Consider the following 2,482-nt stretch of genomic DNA (forward strand, 5'->3'; position numbering starts at 1 on the left):
ACACAAACACTCACAATGACAGCAGGAGAAAGAGACTTAGTGGAAGGGCTGGAGTCCAGGTAGGGAAGAGAAGCAGAGTCCAAGTCCTTGGCTGAAGGGGGTGGGGGGGAGTGATAGCTATCTATCCAGGCTGGAAAGGGGTCCTTGTCCAGTAGGTGTTGTCCAGAGGCGAATTGCCAGCAGGACATCTGGGTGGATAGGGGTTTTTTTTTTGTTTTGTTTTTCTGTTTTTTTGCACCGGTCCTGGAAGCACTGCAATACCAGGTCAATGCATGGAGTGGATGGAGCACGCTCCGGTTCCACCACCCAATACCAAAAAAAATCTGCTCAATATAGACCTCCTATGGAGGACATATCAGAGACAATCACCGTGGCGTGGTGCTGGTCCAGATGGAGAGGGCATCCCACTGGGTCTGTCTTCACTGCCCCTTTTTATAGGGGCAGACCTTGTGTGACCTTAGTGACAGGAGGCATGCCCAGGCAAGGGTCAGCCCCTGGTGTACTGCACATCCCTGCATATGTGCTCCATGCAGGGATGTGCAGTTTCTGGTGTCTGTAATGGTGGGATACAATGGCAGATTTGCTGGTTCTGTAGGATTTTTTTCTTTCAAATACTGGGTTCTCCTCTCTGTTTCTGGGTGAGGTCCATGGTTCCTGGATAAATCAATGTGAGGTGATGTCTCAGTCATTACAGGCCATTCAGTAAAGGCCTGCTACCATTGTATTTCAATCATTCCCATCACTCTCATTCATCCAGGAACCAATTTACATGGGAGGGGTATGTGACTCATAGGGCTGCAACACAGGGGATGCCAAGGCAGAGGACACAAGATGGAAACTTGACATTACTTTGGTTCACTTACAAACACAGGCCTAAACCATACAATATCCATATGAAACAATAAAAATCAATACAAAATGATAATAATACAATATACACAGTAAGAATCAACACAAACTTAATAATAATACAATATAAAACAGTGGATATCCAAAACCAAAAACTTGCTACCAAAATAAAAATGTTAAAGCTTATCCTAAATCTGAGCTCACTTATGCTTGTCTATAGGAAATAGAGAGGGAGAGAAAGAAAAGCCTGAAATAATTGGGGAAGGGAAGATATATATATGCATTAAAAAAGAAAAACTGGGGGTTTTGCTACAAAAGGTGTGACAGGCCCTGAACCATGACAAAGCTCTCTAACGTGGTGCCTTAAGGCCTTTGTACATGCCACAAAATTGGCCTTTAAAGTGGCTTACGTGACCTTTTGCACCACTTTAATGGCATTACTGTTTGCACACTTGGTGGCATATCCCACTTTAAATGACTTTGGTATGTAGCAAGATAAAACACCTAACAGGTTAGTTTGCTACCTAACAAGTGCAACAGTGTACTGGGCGCTGGAAGCTGATATTCTCGGGGATTGGCAAATCCCGTGCAGCTCAGGGGCTGCGGGACCCAGTGGCAGCCCATGTAGACAGGCTCCACTGAAGGAAAAAAAAAGTGGTGAGCCTGATTTTTTTTTCCCCTGCTTGCCTGCCTGCCTAAGCTGTGTGTGTGTGTGGGGGGTGTGGGGCAGTGCTTTCCTACGAGGCTATGGAGGAGCTGGTGCTTCCCTCCATGGCTCAGTGCCCCCTGAGACTGCCCAGGCCAGATGCCAGTGGACGGGTGCTGCCTGGGGGCCCCACACAGCTCAGGGACTGCTCGGCCCACAGGCAGCTTGTCCCCCCACCCCACACCCACTACCAAAGAGGCAGGTGAGGATTGGGTCCCCTACCCTTTTGTACACGCCACGGGGATTTAGTTCTCCTCTGTTTAATTCTCTCTAAATTGAGGTGGTGTTTTTAAAAACCTGTATTTAAGCAGCCTTATATGCTAGCCCTCAGTGCTGGGATCACCCAGCATGACTCAAAGCTTCTCTCATGCTTGGGCCCTGGCTGATCTCAGAGAGCTGCAGCATAGCCCCCAGCCACTTATCATCAGTCTGTAGGGACACTGACTCTGTCAAAACTTGCCTAAAACACAATCAAAACTTGCCTACCAGATTACTAAAGCAAAAGGATTAACCAAGAATTAGCCACAGCAACAGTTTGTGTAGCCTGATTTTTGAGCACAGCACAGTATGCCAGGAACATATTTATTAGGTGAGAAGCAGTTTGGCTAACTATGACAGGAAACTGTACCACCATTCTCAGAACACGTTCTCCAGCTGCAGAGTGACTAAATCCAGCTAGGCCCTTGTAATGTTTTTCTAAAGTAGCAACATATCAGACTTGATTAGATCAGTGGGCTTAGACTAGAGGTTTTCCGCCTTTTCAGCTTTGAGGCACCTCTCCATAACTTTTTTGAATTTAGCAGCAGCACTGCAGTTGAGAATCACTGTGTGCATCTACACAAGATACTTTACTGTGCAGTAGACTAAGCTATCCCCATGCACCACCTCCACCAGTAGCACACCCAGGACAAAACCCTGGTCCTGGAC

The 2,482-nt window shown here is 46.8% G+C and overlaps 1 pseudogene; it reads right to left on the bottom strand.

Moving 5' to 3' along the window:
* Window positions 1-227: 227 nt before the first annotated feature.
* LOC149856474 (U2 spliceosomal RNA) lies at window positions 228-403 on the bottom strand (annotated as a pseudogene).
* Window positions 404-2,482: the final 2,079 nt, after the last annotated feature.

The sequence above is a fragment of the Crocodylus siamensis genome, chromosome 10, assembly GCF_052110815.1.
Source record: "Crocodylus siamensis isolate JL-2025a chromosome 10, ASM5211081v1, whole genome shotgun sequence".
NCBI classification, from domain to species: domain Eukaryota; kingdom Metazoa; phylum Chordata; order Crocodylia; family Crocodylidae; genus Crocodylus; species Crocodylus siamensis.